This window comes from Primulina eburnea, chromosome 17 (assembly GCF_022965805.1).
Source record: "Primulina eburnea isolate SZY01 chromosome 17, ASM2296580v1, whole genome shotgun sequence".
Classification (NCBI taxonomy): domain Eukaryota; kingdom Viridiplantae; phylum Streptophyta; class Magnoliopsida; order Lamiales; family Gesneriaceae; genus Primulina; species Primulina eburnea.
Genome location: NC_133117.1, coordinates 17,806,161 through 17,818,613, shown reverse-complemented (window position 1 = coordinate 17,818,613; position 12,453 = coordinate 17,806,161). Strand labels below are relative to the sequence as shown.

The 12,453-nt window shown below is 38.0% G+C and overlaps 2 non-coding genes across 2 annotated transcripts; both read right to left on the bottom strand.

Moving 5' to 3' along the window:
• Positions 1-8,849: 8,849 nt before the first annotated feature.
• On the bottom strand, positions 8,850-8,968 carry LOC140818861 (5S ribosomal RNA). The gene has a single exon (XR_012115092.1). It is a non-coding gene; the product is annotated as a 5S ribosomal RNA (ribosomal RNA).
• Positions 8,969-9,615: 647 nt separating this feature from the next.
• Positions 9,616-9,734, bottom strand: LOC140818859 (5S ribosomal RNA). The gene has a single exon (XR_012115091.1). It is a non-coding gene; the product is annotated as a 5S ribosomal RNA (ribosomal RNA).
• Between the last annotated feature and the right edge of the window lie 2,719 nt (positions 9,735-12,453).

The window sequence follows — 12,453 nt, the reverse complement described above, 5'->3', positions numbered from 1 at the left end:
CTCAGTTCTGATTCAGTCTTGGCAATTACATGCTGTAGTCAACTCAGATAACACATAACATGTAATAGGTAAAGCAATAAATCATGCTAGCACACACAATGTAATTCAACATTGAAATAATTCTCATGCTAGCAATCACATGCAAGGGAAGAAAATCCAATCTACCCCGCTCATTCTCTTCTATCTCAATATGACTCAGTCTAAAGGATCTATCAGTTCTGACTATCTCAATCTAAAGGATCTATCGCTCTGATACCACCTGTTGTGGGGACCCGGACGCTAATCATCTTCTTAATCAACGTTGGGATTTAATTATCAGTTCTGATAAACAGGGTCGAAAAATTTTTCTTTTAAAAATGTAAATGCGGAAGGTAATGGAATCTAAATAATATACATCTCAGTATAAAATACATGTCAGTATAAAAGTACAATACTGTACAATCTAAGTCTAAGGTTTGGTTACTAAGTTCAAGTAATAAACCAAATCTACAGTAAGTCCGAAATCACCACGCTAACTCTTCTTCTCTCCTCATCCTCTTGACCCCGATCCAGTCCCACCTGTTGTCATGCACACATACAAAACGAGACAACAGCCGGATAACTACGGTGAGAATAAATCCCAGTATAAAACATGGTAAACATGCATATACATAAAGTAAATCATGAAATATTCTATCATGAATATAATTCAAATCAATAGATTTCATACTCTATGAAATTTAATCAAGATAAGCATGCAACTCGAAGCAGATAAACATGCTACTCAAATTAAATCATAAAAACATGCTATTATGACTGAAATCAATAGCAATGGGTTTCATAGTCTATGAAACCACATCCATAGACGCATGCAGTTCTAGTCAAATCATGTCTAGACTCGACTCAACTATAACTCTAGGGATCCCGGTGTGAATAAGACGTCAATGGCTGTCACCTAACCTCCCACTCGGGGTGACTGTACGTCTTATTCCTAGACTTCGGTCTGAGCTGTATCGACGGCTGCAATAGGAGTCAGAGCTGCTCCTAAGCTGAGATACACCGAACATCTAGAAGTCTGACTATCTGTCAAACTTTCCTATCTCAAATGCAATGTATAACAATCTGTAAACAAAGCATGTTCATTTCAAAAGATTTGAATATAAAGTCTATAAACAAATCATAATTATATCAGAAGATAAACAATAATCAAGTATGTGATTTTATTGGGAAACTCAAATGAGATCTGATTTGAGTTATATCTTCTCAGATATCACATGAATTATACCTTTGTCTTCCCTGTCTGACGAAGACGATGACCTGTATCCCAATCTGTCCATATCCAATCTGAAAGGAAAATATCGAATACACTGTGTCAGTGAATAATTCAATACACAATCTGTTCTGATCAATACTCAACTCAGTACATAATCTGATCAATATCTGAACAAGACACAATTCAAATCATATCATCGACAACACAATATAATCGAAATCATATCTGAATCTGATCAATCTAAATCAGCTGATGTTTCGACGGCATAACAATACAATCTGAATAACCCCGTCAATCTGAACATCACGAATATAATACCAGAACTCATAATCTCAATATCGGTATATTCAAAATCAGTAATACACAACTCTGATATTAAAATCTCAGTCAATATCTTTCGAAAATCATAACGATTACAGAAACAATCTGTTCTTTAATCTGACTTCAATTCTATAATGTCTACGGCAGTAGAAATACCATATCTGAATCATATTCGATTCTAGCAACATCATATTTTCAAAACACCTCAAAACTTAACACCACTTACGTCCTTGTGTAGCTCGTGTCACGAGGAACTCAGAACTGAAATCGGATTTGAATTCTGACGGACGGATTTCTCACAATCGCAAGTTTAAAAGGCGTAAGGAAATTCTCTCAAAGCCTCGCCCCTTTCCACTGAATTTCTGATGATTTAGCGTGTCAATCATCCATATATATACTGCATGAAAATTTTGAAACGTGGCATCATTTTTCATGCTACACGCATGACCGCGAGTGCGGTCGTGTCATGCACCGCGGGTGCGCTCATGCTTCGGCATTATCTTTATTTTTCTGGATTCGAGCACCGCGGGTGCGCTCCTGCTAGCACCGCGGGTGCGGTTATGCTACGGAATTTCTTGCCAACTTACTGTCCATGCACCGCGGGTGCGGTGATGTCTGGCACCGCGGTTGCGGTGATGTTTCCTCAAAATAATCTAGTTTTGCACATCATTTCTCCACTTCTGTTGTTGCCTTCCTTATTCATACTTTATATATATCAATACAAAGTATCAAACTCAATTCTCGGGCCTTAAATTTCTCCCCCTCTTAGATCTGAGTTCGTCCCCGAACTCACAAACAATCAATTCAGATATATCAGAAAAAAATGTATACAGAGTTTTAAATCAAAACTTATCTCAATGAATCTATTCTGAAATCTCAATCTTATATTCTCGATTCGATCTCTCAAAATAGCTTTGAGAAAATTAATTTCGCAACATTGGCTATACAACATCCGTATATACCAAACCACATCTCATAACAAATCGGGATTGGACCAAATAGATCCATATGCAGTAATTCCAGACATCTTGAAGTTGATTTGCTATCTTTGTTCTTGAAGCTAGATCTTATCTGTTTCCCAAGCTGACAAGCAGAACAAACATGATTTTTAACAAAATTAATATCAGGTAATCCATCAACTATATTCTGCTTTTTGAGATAATTGATTGACTTGAAATTCAGATGATTCAGTTTCTTGTGCCATAGCCAGTGTTTATTGCTAAGAGAGGCAACTAAGCATGTAGGAGTATTGACTTGATTTGAGTTCCAAGAGACTCTGTAAGTGTTGCCTTCTCTCTTTCCAGTTAACACAATAGTTTCAGCAGAATCTCTGACTATACATGAATGCTTCTGAAAAGCTACAGAATAACCATTATCACATAGTTGACTAATGCTGATTAGATTGTAACAAAGATTGTCAACTAATAACACATCATTAATAGTTATGTTACCATGGATAATCTTACCTTTACCCATGGTTTTACCTTTTGAGTTCTCTCCAAAGGTTATCTTTGGTCCAGTGCAACTTAGTATTTCGGAAAGTAGGTTTTTCTGTCTAGTCATGTGTCTGGAACATCCACCGTCTAGATACCATGTAGAGTTACTGATTTCTGCTTTCTTCTGTTGTTCCTGCAAACACAAATTTTAGTATCTGGTACCCAAATCTATTTGGGTCCAAGCTTTATCAGTCCTTTGGGTACCCACATTTGTATAATTTTTGGTGACCTTGTACTTCTGGTATCCAAAGATGTGTGTGCAATAGAAGGTCTGTTACTTCTAACAGTATGCATATTAAAATGTTGTTCCTCCCTTCTGTTTCTGTTTTCCAGCCTGTATCTCTTCTGAACAGGTTTAGAGTTGTAGTACTGGTAGTTTTTAACCTTCATAGGAGGTTGTCTTCCTGAGTTGAATCCTCTCATGATTCTAGAACTCTGGTCAACTTTTTCCTTAGGTTTAACATAACCCAGACCATAATGCATTCTTCTGTTCATCTGATTTACATTCCTTTCTACAGAAACAGTAGGTACTTCTGGTTTCTGTACCACACTGGATTTCACAAAGTGAATATACTTCCCTTTGCACATATCCAGTTTTGGCTTAGTATTCGTTTCAGAAGTGCCTTCATTATTACAAAAACCGAGACCACTCCTGTCTCCAGATTATTTTTGTAACTCTTGCATCTTTTCTAGTGAAATAGAAGACTTGTTCCAAGCATTTACTGGTAGTGATAACTTCTGGTTTTCAGAAAGCATCTTCTGGTAATCTGCTTTTGCTCTTTCATTCTCCGTTTTTAATTTACTCTTCTCAACTTGTAAATCATTACAGCTGTCTACTTGCAAGCAAGTTAACTTACTGTTCTGATCCTTTAAGTTCTGATTTTCGATCTTAACTTCTTTGAATGATTGAGAAAGTCTAGAATACTCTTCTACCATGTCATGTAATGCATTAACCAGATCAGTTCGTGTAAATTTGTTAGAATCAAAATCAAATACCTCTTCGGATGTCGAGGTTGAATCAATGTCTGCCATGAGACATTTAACTTCTTCTGCATCAGTGTCACTGGAATGACTTTCTGAATCAGATGACTCAGAACTGGAGTCTGTCCATTTGGATTTTCTTTCTTCAGCAATCATTGCTTTTCGATCTCTTCTGGACTTTTTGTCATTCCTCTTGTGATCCTTTCTCTTCTGGTCATCCTTCTTTGGTTTAGGACAATCAGCAATGAAGTGACCTAATTTTCCACAGTTAAAGCATCCCATATCACCAGATGGTGAATCTTTCTTGAAGTTGCAATTGGGACCCTGATAAGTTCGATGGTTCTTCTTGATGAACCTGGAGAATTTCTTTACAAATAAGGACATAGCATCACTACTGATTTGTTGAGCAGTCTTCTCCATTGTACTGTCAATGATCACAGTAGGTAATGCTTGAGGTACAACTGTAGCAGCAGTAGAGGAGGTGGTGGCAGTAGCAGTAAAAGCAGTAGCAGTAGCAGCAAGAGCCTTGGTAGGTAGACTTGAAGGCTCTTCTCCACTTCTTACTTCTAATTCGAACTCGTAAGCTTTCAGGTCTGCAAACAAGTCGTGCAGTTCCAACTTGTTCAAGTCTTTGGACACTCTCATAGCCATTGTTTTAACATCCCATTCTCTGGGTAAGGCTCTCATCACCTTGAGAGCTATTTCTCTGTTGCTATGCTCTTTACCCAGAGCTGTTAGCTCATTTACCAAGCTACTGAATCTTTCATCGAACTCATTTAGAGTTTCACCAGCTCTCATTTTTAGATTTTCGAACTTCTGCATTGCTACAGACAATTTGTTTTCTTTCGTCTGCTCATTTCCTTCACATATCTGGATGAGCTTTTCCCAAATATCTTTTGCAGTAGAACACATTTTGATCTTGCTGAAAGTGTTGTTGTCGAGAGTTTTATACAATATATCCTTTGCAACATTATCAAGGTTAGCCTTCTTCTTATCTTCGCTGGTCCATTCACTTCTTGATTTTTCAACCATCTGTGGTCCGCCTCCAGTAACTGCAACAGCTGTGTTAGGCTTTAATATTTTTAATTGACCATTTGTGATGACATACCACATGTCATCATCTTGTGCTGCAAGATGAACTTGCATTCTAATCTTCCAATCATCAAAATCTTCCTTAGAAAACATAGGGATCTTGCTAAAGTGTGCCATATGTTGTAGATTTTCACGAACAAGAATAACCTGCTCTGATACCAATTGTTGAGGATCGAAGTTGAGTTTAGAGGGGGGTGAATAAACTCTACTCGTTTTTCTTTCTCCTTTGATGAGGCACTAAAATCCTATTAGAGATAGTAGTTTATCTTGTGCATATACCTTCACCTAGATTACAAAAATACGTGCGGAAACAATTTGATGAAGTAGTAGAAAAACAATAATAACAGTAGGCAGCAGTTGTTTATGGAAGTTCGAAGATGAAATCTTCTACGTCTTCCCTTCTTCTGTTTCCAGAAGGTATAACTAAAAGACTTTGGATATTACAGTACAACTCTTGTACACACCCACTTCAGAAGGACTTACACCTCAGCCTACTGAAACTCTTAGTTACTCAACTGACAAATAATGTGGTACACAAAGTTCTGAAAAGACTCTTTTCAGATTACAATCTCTTTCTGATAAATTATGTATTTTAAAAGATTGTGAAGAATGTAAGAATCAGTAGCACAAGATGATCTTCAAAAGATCAGATATTTTGCTATGAAGCGTGTGCTACTTTTCTTTGTGTTGAACTCTAAGTGATCAAGGAATTTCGAGGTTGTCTGTTGAGTAAAAGATTTGATCCTTGGAAAGATATTATGCGAAGTGTTGTGTCGTGTAAGGATTTGTTCCACGAATATATAAGCGACTGAGTTCAACGTTCATAATCAGAAGATGTCTTCAGATAACTGATAGAATCAGCTTTATTACCAAAAATGGTTCCTGCATAAAAGCTATAAAACAATCAGTTCTGTTTTATACTAAACTTGGTAAAGTGCATTAAATGATTCCGTATAGTATTTAATGCTGCAATTAATACTAGTACTTGGAGCTTTAACGGTAACATTTAAAGTAGTCACGTTAGGCAACATCTTCTACTGGTTCTGTTTTTCTATCATTTCTACTGCTTTGGTTTCGCAAGACCAGTAGCTTCTGATCTCTAGTTAGTCTACTGTTTTCTTAAAGAGTGCTGCTGGTCTGCTGATTTTTATTTTCATCACCACAATTAAATTCATGTCTATCAATATTAAACGAATATATATATATATATATATATATATATATATATATATATATATATATATATATATATAAATATATATATCGGTATATGATTATTTTTAAAATGAATATGTTTGTATTTGAATATATAAAAGGAATAAAGAATCTAGGTTGTGATTTTTCGATAAATTTTATTACTAAGGGATTAGTAATAAGATAGTGTGAGGTGGGATGAAACTTAAAATTAATAATTTATTATATGTTAAAACCTGTATTTTAAAATTTTAAGTTTCATTAAAATTATAAATTATGTTATTTTAGTATTGTTTGTTTATATTTAAATGTCTTACTAAATATGTTTTATATTCAAGTTTTCTACGTGTTGGTAAAAAAATGATAACTCAAGCTAGAAAATTCAAATTGAGGTGACTCAAACATGTTTGAAATCCTTGACAAATTATCTACAACTTTGCAGAAGACATGATTGCTTAAAAAGTTCATTAAGATGATCAAACTGTGCAAATATCAAAAAGAGGACAAATTTACTTCTACCATAACCAACATATAGTAAAAAATTTATAACTATTTCAATATTTAACCAAATGAGGTGAACCAAGTGGCCAAATTCATCTACAGACAATTCTCCACATGTTTTCCGTTTTGAGCAGAGTCAAATTCGGTGATTAAAGTCGTGGAACAAAGCATTGAAAGAAGGGACATGGAATTGAAGTTGGAGGAGACAAAAAATACTATTACAACTACATGGCATTAATAAAAATTTTGACCCTTTCTCTCATTTGGCCTATAAATAAAGGCCTTGTGCTAGCTTGAGAATCATTCTATCTCATTGTAAAATATAGTAAATGTAATGCCCGATATTTTAATTAGATTAATATGAGATTATTGAGTTTGAACTGATTTAAGTATAGCCGGGCCATTCCGAGACCAGACAGGACAAAGTGTATGAACTACACTGATTTTGGGCCGAGAGTTTGGCGCCCGGGCGGAAGTGTTTGACCGCCCGAGCGCCAATGTTAAAAGCAAGAAACCCGAGCACCTCGCGCCCGGGCGGAAGTTTATAACCGCCCGAGCGCGATTGAATAAACTGAGAAGGCCGAGAGTTCCGCGCCCGGGCGGAACTTTATGTCCGCCCGAGCGCGAGATGTGTGCTACAAAATATGAGCCACGTTTTAGAAGCATGCACGGTATATATATATATATATATATATATACATACGAAATTTAAGAGGAAATACGAGGAAAAAGAAGAAATCGAGATCCCTTTTTCCAATTTGATTTTAGAATTCGATTTGTGATCAATCCGTCCGTTAGATTTTAAATCCGACTTCGGTACCGAGTTCCTATCAACGTAGGCTACTACGGGACGTAAGTTTTACTACGTTTTGACATGTTTTGAAATTATGATGTTATCAGAATTGAATACACGTCATATATGTTGTTCTTGGCATGTTAGACAGCATAGAATCGAAGTCAGATTAAGAAACAGATTGAAGATAGAATTGTTATGAATTTCAGAATGAAATTGATTAGAATTGATATCAGATTTGAACGGGGGTTGATTGTAAATGATTGGAATTGATATAGACTGATATAGTATTATCAGTATCGCAAGATTGTACTGTTGTACTGTCAGAATTTGATAAAACAGAGACGTTGTGATTTGATTAGAATATTGATACAGAATATTGGTATTGTCGTTGCCAGATTGAACAGTGACAGACGTTGAATCAAGACTTTAATTGTATCAGATCGACAGCAAGAAAGGTATAAATAAATGTTGATTCGGGATTGCACAACTCGAGTTAGGTTTGACTTGAGTTTCCCTAAATCACATACTTTACTTTATTGCATTGATATTTGCAGATTATCAGATTGATATGATAATGTATTGACTTAGAACAGAGTCAGAGTCTGAGTCTAGGGCAGATCAGCCTAGCTAGGGCAGAACCGCCGAGTCTTTCTCAGAACCGATAAGACTCTAGACTTACGGTGTATCGAAGAGCTCTAGATGTAGATCGACGTCTATCTCAGACACTCGATACAGTATACCAAAGTCTAAATTATGCCTAAACATTCGAAATAATTGTTTTTAACAAGAAAACCGTCTCTGGATTAATCTGCACGCCCTTTCGTGTAGAAGAGGCTCACAACAACAATAATAGTTCAATTTTCCAGAAAATAGTAAAAAAAACAAGAAAAATAAGAAAAATTAGAGAAGTTTAAATTATTCTTACGCCTGAGATAAGAGAAAATTTAATCAGAATCGAATTTCGACCGTCCTATGCCGATGTCTCGGAAAACGGAAACTTACCAAAAGAGGAAAATCGCAAATTGGAGGGTCTTAGAGAAGGAATTCGGCTAAAAGCTCGCCAGATCATGGCGGAGTCAAGAGTCTCGTTCGTTGGCACGTTTACAATCAAATTAGCATACAATTTTGTCAAAATCCGACGCGGGCCCGAGCTACGATAATTTCACATGTCTTATCTGGTCCCGATCGAGGAATCAAGAATAGAAAAACACAAAAATGGGTGCAACACGAGAACTTCCCATGGGGTCACCCATCCTAGTACTGCTCTAGCCCAAGCACACTTAACTTCGGAGTTCTGATGGGATCCGGTGCATTAGTGCTGGTATGATCGCACCCAACATTGAGTGGACTCTTTATTCTTATATCCCACGAGTACGTGTGGGCCGGGCGGCGAGAGACAAAACACGACTCTTCTCTCGCCGCATCAGAACCCCGGGGTTATACGTGCTTGTGCGAACGCAGCACTAGGATGGGTGACCTTCCCGAGAAGTCCTTGTCTCGCAACCATTTACGTAAATTATGACTAAAACATTCGAAATAATTGTTTTTAACAAGAAAACCGTCTCTGGATTAATCTGCACGCCCTTTCGTGTAGAAGAGGCTCACAACAACAATAATAGTTCAATTTTTCAGAAAATAGTTAAAAAAAACAAGAAGAAAAAGAAAAATTAGCGAAGTTAAAACTATTCTTACACCTGAGATAAGAGAAAATTTAATCAGAATCGAATTTCGACCGTCCTATGCCGATGTCTCGGAAAACGAAAACTTACCAAAAGCGAAAAATCGCAAATTGGAGGGTCTTAGAAAAGGAATTCGGCTAAAATCTCACCAGCACATGGCGGAGTCAAGAGTCTCGTTCGTTGGCACGTTTACAATCAAATTAGCATACATTTTTGTCCAATCCGACGCGGGCCCGAGCTACGATAATTTCACATGTCTTATCTGGTCCCGATCGAGGAATCAAAAATAGAAAAACACGAAAAGGGGTGCAACACGAGGACTTCCCAGGGAGTCACCTATCCTAGTACTGCTCTCGCCCGAGCACGCTTAACTTCAGAGATCTGATGGGATCCGGTGCATTAGTGCTGGTATGATCGCACCCAACATAGAGTGGGCTGTTTATTCTTATATCCCAAGTACGTGTGGGCCGGGCGACGAGAGACAAAACGCGGCTCTGCTCTCGCCACATTAGAACCCCGGGGTTATACGTGCTTGTGCGAACGTAGCACTAGGATGGGTGACCTCCCCGGGAAGTCCTCGTCTCGCGACCATTTACGTAAATTATAACTAAAACATTCGAAATAATTGTTTTAACAAGAAAACCGTCTCTGGATTAATCTGCACGCCCTTTCATGTAGAAGAGGCTCACAACAACAATAATATTTCAATTTTCCAGAAAATAGTTAAAAATAAACAAGAAGAAAAAGAAAAATTAGCGAAGTTTAAACTTTTCTTATGTTCATCTGTCCTTGCTTTAGATTGGCAAACTCCGCCCCCTTATCCTTTCGGTACGACACTGGAAAGAATCGTTGATAAAATTCAGTTCTAAATATATTCCAGGTAATAATCGTACCTCTATGCTCCATGGCTCTCTTTCTCGTAATCCACCAGTCCTTTGCAACGTCGTGTAACTGGTGTCCAATTAATTTCACCCTATTCTCATCTGTATACTCCAAGGATTCGAACAACATTTCTATATCATCAAGCCAACTCTCGCATTCCACAGCGTTCTCTGTTCCTTTTAAGGTCGGCGGATGAAATGATTGAAATCGTTTCAGTAATGTTTCCATTGGAGTCGGTGTGACATCCATTGGAGGATTGGATGTACTTCCCTGTTCTGGTACTCGTCTCAGAGGCATATCTAATAATCAAATAGATTAATAACAGATACAATAATTCTGTTTCAATCCTCCTCTGATCATCTTACTGCTGATCTAAAATCAGTACTGATCCAATCTCAATAAAACATATTACTATATCAAATAAGATAAACAAGTAACATGTAATAAAGCAGTAAGACATGCTAGCATTCAAAAGCAGGAAAGAAAACCTCAATCTACCCCGCTCACTAGCCTCTTCTATCTCAATCTAAAGGATCTATCGCTCTGATACCACCTGTTGTGGGGACCCGGACGCTAATCATGTTCTTAATCGTCATTGGGACTAAATCAATTATAATAATCAAGGTCTAATATTTTTTTTTAAAATGCGGAAGGTAATGGAATCAAACTCCTATACATATCAGTATAAAAGTATAAATCTGATAAAATATACAATCATACATACTCAGGTTCAACAACTACTATCAAGTGTTTAAACCCTAGCTCTAGTCCAAGTCCGGAATCGCCACTCTAATCTCGATCTGTCTTCACCTCTATGACCATGTACCTGTCCCACCTGTTTTCATGCACACATACAAACAAGACAACAGCCGGATAATTCTGGTGAGATATAAATATCCCAGTATAAACAATGTATTAAATGCAATCATATAAAACATATATAAAAGCATAAACAAAGGACTGGTGGATTACGAGAAAGAGAGCCATGGAGCATAGAGGTACGATTATTACCTAGAATATATTTAGAACTGAATTTTATCAACGATTCTTTCCAGTGTCGTACCGAAAGGATAAGGGGGCGAAGTTTGCCAATCTAAAGCAAGGACAGATGAACATAGAAGAGTACGGGTCAAAGTTCTCCTCCTTGCTGAAATTTGCTCCACATGTGGCTGACAGCGAAGAAGCTACTGCTGATCGGTTCATCAATGGCCTGAACCCCGACATTTTCACATTGGTGAACACAGGGCGACCGGATAATTTTACTGATGCCCTGAACATAGCCAAGGGAGCAGAAGCCGGTCAGATGAGACAGAAAGGGGCTTCATTTGTGCCTCCAGCACCAAGACCACAGCAACCACCTCCCAGATTTGAGGGTGGCAGCAATAGTGGAGGAAAGAAAGAATTTTTGAAAGCCAGGGGAAAGCAATTCAAGAAATCTAGCAGTAGTTCTTCCAGCTCTGGTGGTTCCAGACAGAGCCAGAGTTACACTGGAGTTTACTGCAAGACTTGCGGAGGAAAACATGCAACCGAGCAATGCCAGGGAGTGACTGGTAGTTGCAACTTCTGTAAACAGCCGGGACACTTTGCTAAAGTGTGTCCACAGAGAGGTTCGCAGAGAACTCAGGGGGCCGAGTCATCAGGATCATCAGCACAGACTGAGAGACGATCAGCTGCTGTTCACACATTTCAGCCAGCGCCAGCTCAGTCACAGCAGAGGCCAGGAGGAAGCCAGACAATTGGTCAGCCTCCTGGACAGCAGGCCAGAGTCTTCGCTTTGACAGAAGAGCAGGCCCAGGAAGCACCAGATGACGTTGTGGCAGGTAACTGTTCTTCATGTGGTTATCCTGCTTACGTATTAATTGACACCGGTGCTTTACATACATTTATTTCTGAACGATTTGCACTGAGTCATGCATTGCCTGTAGAGTCTTTAGCTACTGTAGTGTTTGTATCTTCGCCTTTGGGGATAGGTTTGATATCTGTAAATTCTGTTAAGCATTGTGTACTACAGTATGACGGGCATGAGATTGAGTTAGATTGTATCGTACTTGGGTTGTCTGACTTTGACTGTGTTATCGGTATTGATATGCTGACCAAGTACAGAGCAACAGTTGATTGTTTCCACAAGATAGTGAGATTCAGACCAGATATGGCTGAAGAGTGGAAATTTTACGGTAAGGGTTCTAGATCGAGAATTCCTTTAATATCCGTATTATCTATGACTCGATCGTTACAGAAAGGAGCAGAAGGATTCCTTGT